This window comes from Octopus bimaculoides, chromosome 10 (assembly GCF_046866305.1).
Source record: "Octopus bimaculoides isolate indiv1 chromosome 10, ASM4686630v1, whole genome shotgun sequence".
NCBI classification, from domain to species: Eukaryota; Metazoa; Mollusca; class Cephalopoda; order Octopoda; family Octopodidae; genus Octopus; species Octopus bimaculoides.
In genome coordinates this window covers 59,371,594-59,386,726 of record NC_142937.1, presented here as the reverse complement: position 1 = coordinate 59,386,726, position 15,133 = coordinate 59,371,594, and the positions used below count along the sequence as shown (strand labels likewise).

The 15,133-nt window shown below is 34.2% G+C and overlaps 1 long non-coding RNA gene across 1 annotated transcript in view; it reads right to left on the bottom strand.

Moving 5' to 3' along the window:
- Positions 1-663: 663 nt before the first annotated feature.
- LOC149133747 (uncharacterized) overlaps positions 664-15,133 on the bottom strand; it is a 14,819-nt gene continuing 349 nt past the window's right edge. Inside the window, exons 1-3 of the long non-coding RNA XR_016243297.1 lie at positions 14,881-15,133; positions 12,721-12,776; positions 664-822 (exon numbers count right to left, since the gene is read on the bottom strand). The exon at positions 14,881-15,133 is cut by the window's right edge and continues 349 nt beyond it. This is a non-coding gene — a long non-coding RNA (uncharacterized LOC149133747). The remainder of the gene's footprint in view (positions 823-12,720; positions 12,777-14,880) is intronic.

Genomic DNA, 15,133 nt, shown 5'->3' with positions numbered 1-15,133 from the left:
ATTGCAAGTGGTACGGATGTGATCTATTTTTTTTCCTTCTTTAGTTCGGCAAAACTTCTTTCCATGTCGCACTTCAAAGGCGTCTATTTTTATAAGTGCTTGTGAAATGGACGTACGCTTTCCTACTAACCCGTGTATTTGATGTAGACGATCCCCTGTGGGACATGCATTAAACAGTTGCCTCTGTTCACATTTCCACTAATGTGAGCAGACCCTTGTGTGAAGTGGGAAAATTGCAATGAATGTATTACAGAGGTAGATGAAAAGAAAAGAAAATAGATTGATCTTTTCTCTAACTCCAGCCGAGGAACAAATGTGGACTTTTGTTACAGGAAACTATTCATGGTTGTGTCGGACAATAGATGGACATGCGAAGTAGTAGACAAAACAACAGTAAAATAAATTTCTAGCAATGAGAAATAATGGTCAAAAGATACTATAGTATATTACTTTATATCTGTACATACCTTCCTCAATTCATGATTAGTGTCAGGGAAAAACAGATACGGAGATTCCAATAGCAAATATACAATAGATTAATAATAAATATCCAAACTAAAATACGTTTTACGTTGAGTTGATGTGAAAATGCATGATATGTTGATTGACAATTCCAGACTCTTGGAAGATATCCTTCTGAAAACAACTACGTGATAGCAAGAATCGAATTAAGCTCTCTTTTATTTAATACGAGCGTCCTACTACAGATGATTAGCACTCTTGTTTTCAGAGATTAAAACTGGTATCTGCATCTGTTTGTGAGTAACAACTCCTTGCTGGAGATCTATAATATTATTCTGCTGCGGCCTACGTATCTAATGTCTGGAACGAAATCGAAGACATAAATCTATTATCGACATATTTATTCTTAAGATTAATTGACTGATAAACTATAGGGTGAATTCGATGGCATTGTTTTATAGACAAACCATTATTTACATTATATTATTTATATTATTCATAAGGGGAAAATAAATATATCGAATTAAGTATAATACGCCTTTGTTTTAGAATCCGTCACTTCCTGGTGCAGCTACTCTATTTCATCCACTGCAGTTGTGAGTTCAAGTTCAACCAAATGCGGACATAAACAGACCAACACTGGTTGTCAAGCGGAGGTAGGTGGGTGGGTTGGGAGACAATAACACACACGTGCACGTGCACACACACACACACACACACACACACGTACACGTACACACGTATATATACACGACGAGCTTCTTTCAGATACCGTTTGCCGAATCCACTCACAAGGTTTTTGCTATAGTAGAATACACTTGCCCAAGGTACCACGCAGTGGGACTGAACCTGGAACCATGTTGTTGAGAAACAAACCTCTTACCACGCAGCCACTCCATGCTGTGCGGTACAAATACATTAGTATATATTAGCGGAATATCAACAACGTTTCTAAAGTGAACGTTTGAGTAATTTTCATACGTTTCAACTATATTAACCCCAAAGTAATGAAAGAAAATGAATAAAAGGGAACACAATAATTTGTCAAGAACATGACCCGAGAATACAATCTATTTTGTCGATATTATTTTTACATCAGCTGAAGTAAAATATTCTTACTGCCAGTAAACACATAGAAATGTAATATGGACATTGATTCGCTAACACGCAGTGTGGCAAAGTATGTTTCGTTATAGGTAATTTACTTTGAACAGTAACCCTTTCATTAAAGCACAGTGTTCTGTTAGCATTATTCTTGAACAAGAAAATAAAAAGACAATTTCCTGAACAGTATTGTAGAACATCCGGTGTATAATGATACTCAAACAGAAGCAGACTTCTAGTTTATGGCTTCAAAATTTCGCCAGGTGTTTTACATCTCCCAAAGACATGCTTCCTCTATTTTATATTCGTTATTTTATCACATTTAAGATTTCGTTATGAAATTATATTGAATGTCAGAAAATAAAATTCTATTATTATACAATCATTTCTCAAAAGTGAGCGCTTCTATTTCCGTTTTAGCTTTCTTGGCAGGAGTGAATTACATAATAAATCTAGTAAAAGTGCGATGTTGTACACGACAGACAAAGTGTACCGTTGATGAAAAGTATTTGACGAGGAAATCTAACGACAATAATTTGATTAACTGAAAGAACTGTCCTCGAAACCTTGCATTAATTGAAAGTTCACTAAGCAATTAACAGGAACTTATTCTAGTTAATATTTTCCAAACTAAAAACATTTCGTCCGTATGTAACAGAAAATTGTCTATTAAGTAGGTTATGGAGATTTGTAACTTGTGCGCTGGTTGCTTGAAAGCCACACACACAGAGCTTTATCTATCTATCTATCTATCTATCTATCTATCTATCTATCTATCTATCTATCTATCTATCTATTTGTCTGTCTGTCTGTTTGTCTGTCTATCTATCTATTCATCTGTTTACCTAATATACTTGAAATAATTTACAATATTCGCTTCATAACAATATATCGCTTTCTACCAATGAAAGAAATGAAGATTAGTTTGAACTAAAAATAGTTGAAACAAGTATGCAGTTGACAAAACACTGAGTATTTAATTTCGTTTTACCAATTCCTGATTTCACATTATTCTGCCATCATCATTAATTTCACTTTTCCGATTTCATAAATGTTGCCCTTGTAATATACTGGATGTATTGATGCCATATTTTACTGCTTTTACAGTAACTAAGAATGCATAGAATATATAAATATACCATACATACATACATACATACATACATACATGCATGCATACATACATACATACATATATGCATACACATATATATATATATATATATATATATACACACATAATATATATATGTATATATATATATATATATATATATATATATATATATATATATATATATATATATATATGTATATATATAATATATGTATATATATACATACATATATATACATATATATATATATATATATATATATATATATATATATATATGATATAAAATATATATGTATATATACATATACATATACATACATATATATATATATATATATATATATATATATATATATATACATATATATATATATATATATATATATATATATATATATATATATATATATATATATATATATATATATATATATATATATATATATATATATATATATATATATATATATATATATATATATATATATATACATACATATATATATATATATGTATATGTATGCTTACAGACATACACAGAAACACACACAAACACGCATGCACAGTCATACACACACACACACATATATGCATATAAAAATCGATATTTTGATGTCTGTATTGTTTATTGTGTGTACATGTTTGTGTGTCGGTCTGTGATGACTTTAATGTTTATACTTACGTTGAAGTGTTTCACTTTCTGGTAATGACAAAACTGAATATAAATCTAGAAATATTGTTAAAAATGTTTACCCCTTCTAGCGAGACGGAAATGTGATATGAAATCATGAAATCATATATATATAACAACGAGGAAGCCTTAAGACATGTGGAAACATCACGCAAAATAAAGGAACTATATGCTATTGCCTTAGATAGTCGCTCACAAAATATTCAACTTCGTATATATGTCTATGAATTGATAATGATGTATTATTAGTTTCATCTTTGTTTCTGTCTGCCTGTCTGTCTGTATGTCTGTCTGTCTGTCTCTGTCTCTTTCGCTCTGTCTCTTTCGCTCTCTCTCTCTGTCTCAGTTAACGAACATACAAACGCACATGTATGCACAGAAACATACGCTCACGCACATCCCAATGCACAGGCGTGCACATGCATCCATACACATGTGCACATATCTATTCACATAATTGCTTGCTAACACACACACTCCGGTCAGTTTCTCTGTCTTTCACGCATACATACAAACTCTCACTCTCTCTGTCTCTGTCTCTGTGTCTCTTCATCTCTCTCGCTCTCTCAATAACTCTGTCTCTTTCTCTCCACATGACTGTGTTTCTCATTGTGCATGGAATCAAATGCATGCACACGTGCAGATACATTGTTGTCCAAGCGCGAGCGTGATCTGTTCAAGATACATGCATATATACATGCATGCTTATGTATGTATGTATGTATGCATGTATGTATGCATGTTTGAATGCAACACACGCGCACACACATGCACACACACTCACACACACACGCACACACATATATACATAGAAATATATATATATATATATATATATATATATACATAAACAGATATCTGTATATACGCTAATAGTAAATTTATATTTTTGTGTTTTCGTTTTATTTAATAAAGTTGTTTTTGTTATGCCATAAAAACAAACATTAAAGTAAATATGTGTGTATGCGTGTATATATATATATATATATATAAAGATTCCAGTAAAAGCCCTGTGGTATGCCATGCAAAACTCGGCCAAGGTTTATACCAGATGTCATCGATACCTGTGGGTTTTGTCTGCAAATTGCTGAAGTTAAAACACTGCTTTGGATATTCATTTTCTCAATGAGTGAAATGACAATTTGATCTAACGAAGGAGTTATTTAAAACAATCACTTCAAGAAGTGCATCTTACACCTTTGGTAGATGGTTGCGATTAAACAATATGTTATGTATAACATCTCACCAACATACCATATATGTAAAAAGGCTTCGAAATATCTGTAGGGATTATTAATACAGACCATTGTTCAGGCCATTCTCTAATATTTCTCCCTCCTCTCTCTCTCTCTCTATCTCTCTCTCTCTCTCTCTCTCTCTTTTCTCTCTCTCTCTCTCTCTCATATATATATATATATATATATATATATATATATATATATATATATATTGATAGAGGGATAATTATATATATGTCTTTACATACATACACACAGAGGCACACACACACACACGCACACACCTATATATATATATATATATATATATATATATATATATATATATATATAGGGCAAGGAATTGTTAATTATTTAATAAATTAATAATTAACAATTTTGCCAAGTAGTTCAGTATGCAAAAATCCTTTATCGGTAAAACATTTATAATTATAAACATATAGGGATCAGCAGAGGCTGCTTCACCAACAAACCGAAAATTTAGAAATAGCAGTTAAAACTACTAATTCTAACTACAATTAAGTCTCCAACGGATAGCGATATTCATGGCTGACATAGAACAACGGAAGAAAAATAAACGAAAACAAACTGCCGTTAGTTAATCATGTATGACGTTTCGTGATTAGAATTTTATAAAAATTCATTTCAACTCTTCAGTATGATATTCAAAATTATAAATCTGAAAATGCTAATAAACCCATGTACATTTGGCCATGTGACATCAAATATCCAAATTTATATCGTCTTGTATATTCCGTATCCCTCCCCTGATTGACAAACCACCTGAATGACAAACTATGGATCTATGCAAACTAACGAAGAATTGGAAACCTGGTTATTTACGCTAGACATTTAAGTCTGTCCGCATTTATCACCAAGGGATCCTCCCACGGACTCTCTCTTTGGCTATTTTGTTTTTAATTCATACTAGAGCGATTTGAGAGGAAGGTCAGCTGGTCGTTATGGAAAGATTTGGGATTTCTAGGGCATCTTGTGCATAAATAAATATCGTTTAATTAAGGACGAGGAGAATAAAGCAGAAACTGCTAATTCTGATATCATTTACAGTGACAAGTCACTTACTAAGTACTGTATGAGCAAATTCTCAATGCTAGGAAAGACATATGCTGATCGATCAACTAATTATGAAACGGCTCATCAGGGAGGTCCCCCACCTTCCCCCATTTCTGTAAATCATAACGGGGATGTATTTACATTCTTCTACTTAATTTATTAAATTGTAATTATTGTAATATATAATTAATTTGACAGCGATGGTTTCTAAAATGCAAAGTTTTAATTCAATACGTCTGATACGCGCCATGTTATGCATAAATATACATACAGACTCACAAATATGTATGATGGATGTATGTGTGTGTATATAAATATAAATATAAACATAAATATAAATAAATAAAGATATATATATATATGTGTATATATATTTCTGTATATATATGTATGTATATCTATGTATGTGCATATATATATATATATATATATATATACATGTGCATATAAACTGGTACACCGTCGGTTACGACGATGAGTGTTCCAGTTGATACGATCAATTTAACGGCCTGTTCGTGAAATTAATGTGCAAGTGACTGAGCACTCCACAGACATGTGTACCCTTAACGTAGGTCTCGGGGAGATTCGGTATGGCACGGAACGTGACAAAGCTGGCCCTTTAAAATATAGGTACACCTCATTTTTGCCAGGTGAGAGGACTAGAGCAACATGAAATAAAGTGTCTTGTTCTAAAGCACAACGCGCCGTCGGGGATCGAACTCATGACATTACAATCGTGTGCCGTATACCCTAGCCACTAAGCCTTGACATATATGTATATCTGCATAAACATATAAATAATCATCGACACATAACCAACGTTGAATCGCTGGGATATGTTCATATTCAGATATACATGTTCCTAAAAAGGAGAGGTAAACATTCAGGCGCAGGCGCAGGCGTAGTTATGACTGTTTGGTAAGGATGTTGCTTCCCAAGCACATGGTTTTAGGTTCAGTTCTACTGCGTGGCACTTTTAGCATGTGTCATCTACTATAGCCTTGGGTCGACCAAAGCCTTGTGAGTGAATTTGGTGGACGGAAACTGAATTAAACCCGTCGTATATATATGTATATATATATATATATATATATATATATATATATATATATATATATATATATATATATATATATATATATATATATATATATATATATGTATATATATATATATATATATGCTTGTATGTATATAACTGTATGTGTATTTGTATTTGTGTCTGTATTTGTCCAACATCACCACTTGACAACCGGTGTTGCTGTGTTTACGTCCCCATAACCGAGTGGTTCGGCAAAACCGACCGATAGAATAAGTACTTGGCTTAAAAAATAAGTCCTGGGGTAGATTTGTTCGACTGAAATCTTTCAAATTTACAGTCAAATGACCGAAACAACTAAAAGAATTCATACTTAGCATCATTGTAAGTATAAAATGGGGAGACATGTTTGTGTGTCGTTGTGTGTGTGCATCTGTATAAACGTTTCCTTTTATGAAAGAAAAAATAGTAGAAAATCAAGAAGAAAATAATAACGGTGACATGATTGAAAACAAAAACTCGTGGATATGAGTGCAATAGTCGAATGACATGTGGAAGAAAGCGCATACGCAAACATATGTGCATACGCACACACGTGCATATTTTTGCATGCAATATCTCAATGTAAATAACTGTGTATGTGTATATACACACACACACATACACATTCTCTCATACACACACGCACGCACGCACACGCATATATATGTATGTATATATTCACACACACACACACACACATATATATATGTACGTGTATATGATTGTGTATATATGAGCGTATGTCTGTGTGTGAGGGATAAATAAAGATAAAGAAAATAGAGCGAGCGAGAGGGAGAAAGTGTATGGCGTGGTAATAATCAGAAAAAGGAAATATCTATGTGTAGATTTAAACGTACAAATGTAGAACAATTCGAGAAAAGCAGATCAGCTGAACGATCGTAGAGACAGGAATGTTCTGTTTTTCTTATCTGGGAGAAACTTGCCCAACGTCAGCTAAACGGCATTAGCAAGGCAGCCATTAGAGTCAAGCTGTCCGGACGAATCCGTTAAATTTCTCAACTATTTTTTCAGCTGCAATCATTTTCTAATTCGCTTATGCACCTCTTTCGATCGATACCAGCGGCTCCACCAGAAATTCGGAAGAGTCTTAGAAGAAACAAAGAGAGAAACAGATCAATCAATAATAATAGTCTGCTTCTGTGCGCAGATAAACGTCTTAGTTAGATCTCAGAATATACGAACCAAAGACGGAATACTTTTGAAGTCTTTTCAGAGATGAGCTGGTTTTACTTGAAACATTACTTTATGTTTTAGAAACCTTACCTCCTGAACAAATAGGAATAAAAATGTCATGTTTGTTTAAGTGTAATATGCGGAATCGAGGTCTGTGTGAAAGTACTAGTTGACATTCGTTTCTTCAATCTTTGCCTCGTTATTTACAAATTCAGGAAAAAAGGCGACTTAGAAACAGTCATCCTAAACAATATAATTTCAAAGCTTTAGTCTTTTTTAATTGTTGTTAATTTATTAGTTGCAAAAATGTTATTTAACCCCTACACACATGCACACATATGTACATACATATGCATACATAAGCATGTATATTTTAACATGTATGACATGTATGTATATATATATATATATATATATATATATATATATAGCTTTATATTACATTAATCTTAATCTTATTTCGGCCAGAGTTCTTTCGTCACACTTCTGTGACCTCATCAGTGGTCCTTTGTTTCCTTCCTTCTTATATATTTATTTATTTATTTATTTATTTGTATATAGGTATGTGTGTGTATATCTACATACTTATGCGTGCATGTATACATGGATGCATGCATCCATATGTATATATGCGTGTATATGTATATATATATATATATATATATATATATATATATATATATATATATATATGTTTGTATATAAGTACGTGAATATGTTTGTATATATTGTATGTATATCATACATACACGCATTTCTATAAATATATACATATATTACATATATATGTTTGTGTGTGTGTGTGTGTGTGTCTAAAATTGGGAGGAGGGGACTAGTCGTTTACATTTACCCCAATGTTTCGCTGGTACTTAATTTATCAACCCTGAAGAAATGAAAGGCAAAGTTGACCATGACAGAATTTGTATTCAGAACGTATAGACGGGTGAAATACCATAAGCAGTTTGCCCACCAACGTGCTGACTATTCTACTAGCCCACCGCCTTCAATAATAATAATAATAATAATAATAATAATAATAATAATAACAATAAAAATAATAATAATAATAATAATAATAATAGTAATAATAATAATAATAATAATAATAATAATAATAACAATAAAAAAAAATAATAATAATGATAATAATAGTAGTAATAATAATAATAATAATAATAATAATAATAATAATAATAATAATAATAATAATAATAATAATAATAATAATGGTTTCTTAAACATTACTTGAACAAAACTGTACAAATCCAAATATATGGTACCCTAGGCATAACACCTACATGAACTTCTAACTTGTTGCCTCTTGAGGTCTCTGGGTGAGACTTGGATCCAACTTGTACAAATGCAAAACAAAAGTCAAACATAAAATAATAATAATAATAATAATAATAATAACAATAATCTTTTCTACTCTAGGCACAAGGTCAGAATGTTTTGGGGAGGGGCTAGCTGATTACATCGACCCCAGTACGCATCCCCGAAACCCAGTACGCAACCCCGAAAGGATGAAAGGTAAAGTCGACCTCGGCGGAATTTGCACTCAGAACATAGCGACGGGCGAAATACCGTTAAGCATTTCGTCCAGCGCGCTACCGACTCTAATAATAATAACATAGGCCTAAGGCCTGGAATTTTATTGTATGGGGCTAGTCATCGACTCCACTGTACAATTCGTACGTATTTTAGAGACCCTCAAAATGATCTGAAAATGACAAAGATGACCATGATGGGATTTGAACGCTTGAGGTGCGGAGCCGGAAGAAAAACTGCTAGGCATTTTGTTGTTCACCAGAGTGAGTATAATATATTTGTATCTTTAATATAAAACGTAATCTCACATGTATGTGCGTATATATTTGCGTGTGCATTTGTGTGTTTATATGTCTATGTGTTTATGCATGGATCGTTCTCTTTCTCAATCTCTCCTGCTCTTTATCTTTCTCTCTCTCCTCTTGTTCTCACTATCTACCCATATATGTGTGTGTGAGTATGTGTGTGGTGTGCGTATGTATGTATGCATATATGTATGTCTGTGTACGCAAAGATACGCACATATATATGTGTGTTTGTCTTCGCGTGTGCATGTTCGTGCTCATATATACATACAACTTCTTATAAACTATATATTTATGAGTGTATACAGTTTTGTATTGATATACATTTGAACATAAAACATTGCTATATTTAAGCCTGTGCACATACATACACACGAAAACACAGATATTCACACACACACACACACACACAAACATATATAATTCTTTATTGCCCACAAGGGGTTAAACATAGAGGGGACAAACAAGGACAGACAAAGGGATTAAATCGATTACATCGACCCCAGTACGTAACTGGTACTTACTTAATCGACCCCGAAAGGATGAAAGGCAAAGTCGACCTCAGCGGAATTTGAACTCAGAACGTTGCGGCAGACGAAATACCGTTAAGCATTTCGCCCGGCGTGCTAACGATTCTGCCAGCGCGCCGCCTTAAACATATAATGTGTCTGAATGCATACACACACATAAACATTATAATGTGTCTGAATGCGAGAAACAGAGAGAAAAGAAAATTTAGCTACGCAGGCACAAAACAAGACACTCACGCTTATGAAAGAGAATGTAAGGGAAGGAGAATGTAAATTGAGAGAAAAATGTAAGGAAGCGGCAAGAGAAGGTCAGAAAAAGATAGAAGCAAGAGATAACAAATGAAAAAGAATGAATATAATTAGCTCTATTGCCGTTGTGGGTTGGGTTGAACGTTGGTCTCTGATTATAGATTCCATTAAATATGTTGTGTGTAAATGAAACGCTTCGTCGAATGTCTATAGAACTTGCAAGTATGATACTAATGACTGACTTGAACTATGTTCGACTTTGCAGTTCGATGAGCTGTGAAGCGAAACGCCTACATTATTCAAAACATCAGTCCACCTGACAATTTCCATCATAACTTAAGAAGAACCTTCGATCGCCATAATGAAGCGTTTAGTAATGGGAGAATCATGACGTTTGCGCTCGTGATCTGGAAATGGAGATTACGTGGTTTCAAGCGCTGTTGACTTATAATATAACCTGTTATTAGTGTTACTAAGCAGACATGTAACAGACTATTCAGTAAAACCGGAGACAAGCAAAAGGAATAAAAAAAAGTAATAATGATAATAATAACAACAACAACAACAACAACAACAGCAACAGCAACAATAATAATAATAATGGCTTCAGATTTTGGCACGGGGTCAGAAGCTTCGGGAATGGGGTTGAGTCGATGACATCGACCCTAGTCCTCTACTGATACTTATTTTACCAACCTCCAAAGGGATGAAAGGCAAAGATGACCTCGTCAGGATTTGAACTCGGTAATAACAACAACGACGACAACAACAATAACGACAACAACAATGATGAATAGAAGAAGAAGAAGAAGAAGAAGAAGAAGAAGAAGAAGAAGAAGAAGAAGAAGAAGAAGAAGAAAGAAAGAAAAGTAGAATATAATTCACACAAAGGTATATACACACATACAATATATACCTGACGTTTAGCTTACAAAGACTTGAAGACGTGAACAAAGCAAAATTATATAAAGAAGTGTGAAAGGCAAAAAGAGAATGCGTGTGTGTGTGTCTATGTATGTCTATATCAAGCAAATATACAGAACAATCAAAGCATTACAAAAGTCTTTTCTACTCTAGGCACAATGCCCGAAATTTTGTGGGGTGCCAGTCGATTAGATCGACCCAGTACGCTACTGGTACTTAATTTATCGACTCCGAAAAGATGAAAGGCAAAGTCGACCTGAGGCGAATTCGAACTAAGAACAGAATACCGCTAAGCATTTCTTATTTCTTTATTGCCCACAAGGGGCTAAACATGGGGACAAACAAGGAGTGACAAAGGGATTAAATCGATTACATCGACCCCAGTGCATAACTGGTACACAATTTATCGACCTGAAAGGATGAAGGGCAAAGTCGACCGCGGCGGAATTTGAACTCAGAGCGTAACGGCTGACGAAATACCGCTAAGCATTTCGTCCGACGCGCTAACGTTTCTGCCAGCGCGCCGCCTTCAAAGCATTACAAAATTGAAACATTATGAGAAGCGCAGAGATGGGTGTGTAATAAGAAGTTTGTTGCCCAACCACATGGTTCCTAGTTCAGTCCCACTGCGTGACACCTTGGAAAAGTCTCTATTACTATATACCCTAACCGACTAAAGCCTTGTGAGTGGATTTATATGTATGTATGTTTGTATGTATGTATGTATGTATGTATGTATGTATGTATGTATGAATGAATGTATGTATGCAAGTGTGTGTGCCTCTATAGATAGATATAGATATATAGATGCATGTGTGTGCATGTGTCTTTGTGCGTGTGTGTGCCTCTATAGATAGATATAGACATATAGATGCATGTGTCTTTGTGTGTGTGTGTGCCTCTATAGATAGATATAGACATATAGATGCATGTGTGTGCATGTGTCTTTGTGTGTGTGTGAGTGTGCCTCTATAGATAGATATAGACATATAGATGCATCTGTGTGCATGTGTCTTTGTGTGTGTGCCTGTATAGATAGATATAGACATATAGATGCATGTGTGTGCAAGTGTCTTTGTGTCACTGTTTGTCCTCTACCATCGCTTGATAACTGGTATGTTGTGTTTACGTCCCCGTAACATAAGAGGTTCGGCAAAAAAGGTGATGAAATAAGTACAAGGCTTAAAAATATGTAAGTACCTGGGTCGATTCATTCAATTAAATGTTCCTCAAGGTAGTGCCACAGCATGGCCGCACTATAATGACGGAAACAAGTATAAAAAGTAAGTAAAATAAGAAGTGATATGATATTTTAAAAAAAGCGTGAGCAACAATAGGTTAATCCGGTACCACACGAGTGAGAGCCACAAACCATGAGCTCAATCGTCAGAGCTTGCCTGCCAGTCATCATATTTGAGACGGGTGTGTGCAATGATCCCGCCAGGTTGTTCTATGTTTGAAAGCATTTAACAACTTGTTTGCCGGTTTAGTAGATAATAGTGTGCAACAAAATTCTATCATTGCTATTATTTTGGCAACCCGTCTGTAAATCCTTCTCCGCATATGGCACATGCTCATCGTTTTTAAGTGCTAGTGGAGGCTCAACTTTTATAACATCCAATGCAGGCGTTCTGATCAAGAATTTTGCAAGCGTTCTGCTTTCACTCAATCTTACTGATACCTATCGAACTCGTTCATCCCCTGCCTTTCAAGTCTCTCTAGAAGCTGTACTTAGCTGTACTTTTTGAACTGCTTAACCAATCTTAGTGTTTTTGTTACTGAATCAACGAAAACATTTTTACTCAATTGCTTTATTTTAACCGATGATGCTATGTCAAAGGCATATAACGTGTTTGCATGTTTACATACATACGTGAAGACACGTGATTTAGTGGTTAGACTATTGCACTCATAATCGGAAGATTGAGGTTTCGATTCATGAGGCAGGTGATGCATTGCATTCTTGAGCAAAAACCTTCATTTTACTTTACTCCGGTCCACACAGCTGACAAAAATGAGTAATCCTACAACAAACCAATGCCCAGTCCAGTAGAGAATATGTACCCCCACAGAATCCTGGAAACTGGCATTATGAGCCTTTGGTTCGGAAAAGGCCTTCGATCCTTTTGATACATACATACAAGTGGTTTCTTAAGAGTTTCCGTCTGCCATATTCCACTCATAAAATATTGATCAAACCAATGAGTTGCTTGATGAAGATTAATACGTAACTATACATTTGCTCCCTTATTAACTCCTTATCAATGCGGTTGTTGTGAACATTTAGATATTATTTGGATCCAGTTTTCTTTAAGTTCATTGCGATCGTAGAGATTCTGTTAGTTTTGGTTACTTAAATTGCAGATATAAATTCAAGTATGATATGAAATATTCTAATCACTAGTGTGAGACTAGTCTATGTGTGCGTGCATGTGTGTATGTGTATGCGTGTGAGCACACGAGCAAAAACATGTTCCAAAGACACGAGCTAGTTACCCATACGTGGTCATCTTGTGTTTTTTCTTGTACATCTATGACTATATCATGTTATGACCAATGTCCTGTAATTCATTACATAATTTTATTGAAATTACTGTTATATACATAGGAAATCTGTGTGTGTGTGTGTGTGTGTGTGTGTGTGTGTGTGTGTGTGTGTGTGTGTGTGTGTGTGTGTCTAAGCATGCCCATAACTGGGTATAAATTGCCATATATATTTACGTCCGTTTGCTTCCTAATTTCAATCTCACTGAGTTCACAGCTTCATATCCTGGTTTTATGGTCAATAAATGATGTATCTGTTAAGAGCTGGTCGATTTAGATATTGAGACTGTTATCTCAGTTGTGAGGTATAGTTTTTTTTTTGTTTTTTTTTGTATACACACAAATTGCAATTAAATTTAAAAAGAAATAAAGCTACTGGAAGATTAGATATACACATATGCATTTTTTACACACATACAGGCACAAACACAGACTCTGTAGAATTTTTCCTCAGTTAAGTAAATTACAATGATATAACTAATAAATATATCAAGAATTGGAATCTTATATCCAACATTTGGTTGCGTCCATGATGGTTACTGCCCGATCTAAGCATCTTCGTGCATATACGAGAAACAACTCCTCCTACTTCGTACACAGCAGCCGACTCAAACATAGAAAGACCCATACACATAAACAGTAGAATCTGTGTACAAATCACATTCTCACGAGGCGAACCACTATCAAAATTTTCAGGTTACAGTCAATAAAATTACTATAAAAATATATATGAGTGTGTGAAATACGTTTGTGTACACATGTAAATATAAGCTATATTATTGAAGCTGAGAAAAAAATAAGAAAAGTTTTACAAACTGTTACTCCGAGTTTCCCACAACTGTTCATTAGACTGCGGTGAGACCAAATTCTTACTACTACCCGATGAGCGGTAACGTGAAACTCTCACTAATAGTTGTGAAGTTTTTTCAGCTTCAATAAAATAATGTTTACTCTGTGATATTCGAGTACTATTGTATCTACCTTGTTTTACACCTATGTAATCACATGTATATGTATGTACGTATGTATGCACGTACATGTATATGTATGTTTGTATGAATGTATGTAC